Raw genomic sequence first — 1,099 nt, forward strand, 5'->3', positions numbered from 1 at the left:
ATCATTTCTGCTCCAAAGAAAATGCAGAAACACATGTTTCAACCTAAATGGAGGCCCTTCATCCTTCAGTTTAGCACTTAGCTCCCAGTTCTCAAGTTTTCTCCTTCACCAGTGCATCCAGCTCTGCAGCAGACAAGTTTCCTTTTCCCACCTTCGACCATGTTACAGACCATGTGCCACCAGCCCAGTCCAGTCCAGTGTATATGACCAATGAAAAAAGTAGAGTAAAATAGAATATACAGACAGTTTGATCATCCCATGTTCACAGACACATACACAGGAGGTCAACAGTTTGAAGTCGGGCGAGGGGAGAAGATGAGGACCATGTCTCTCTACAACTGTGAGTTGTTCTGGTTCTGCTCCAGTATACATGACAGCGTTCACAATCATCTCCCAGTAGTGGACAGAGGATGGGAATGATGACTGCTTATTGCAAATGTCACCAACAGTGAGCTTCACCGCCTCATAGCACAAAGTGAACAATAACAGAAACACGACTAACACGGGTCAGAGTTATGTCTGATTCATGATGCATAGTATAATTATTAAAGGTCAGTCCAGAGACACGGATACATCTGACACGTTCAATGTTTTCATCAACTCACACTGAATTAGGGGGTTCATCCAACAGGAAATAAAAACGCTAATGTTCTGAACGTTTCAGGGAGCATCTTCTGATGGTGTTCACATGGTGTTCTGATGGTGCTCTGATGGTGCTCTGATGGAGCTCTGATGGTGCTCTGATGGTATTCTGATGGTGTTCCGATGGTGTTCAACTATAGACACCATTAGAAGCACCCACACCTGCCCCCACCCTCATTCGTCCAACTCTGGGCCCTTGAGCAAGGCCCTTAACCACCATCTGCTCTTCCAGGTGTCTGGTGTTCTGATGGTGTTCTGATGGTGCTTTGATAGTGCTCTGACGGTGTTCTGATGGTGCTCTGATGGAACTCTGATGGTGCTCTGATGATATTCTGATGGTGTTCTAATGGAGCGCTGACGATCTTCTGATGGTGCTCTGACGATGTTCTGATGGTGCTTTGATGGTGTTCTGATGGTGTTCTGATGGTGCTTTGATGGTGTTCTGATGGTGCTTTGA

Source organism: Nematolebias whitei, chromosome 7, assembly GCF_014905685.2.
Source record: "Nematolebias whitei isolate Nwh7 chromosome 7, NemWhi1, whole genome shotgun sequence".
Classification (NCBI taxonomy): domain Eukaryota; kingdom Metazoa; phylum Chordata; class Actinopteri; order Cyprinodontiformes; family Rivulidae; genus Nematolebias; species Nematolebias whitei.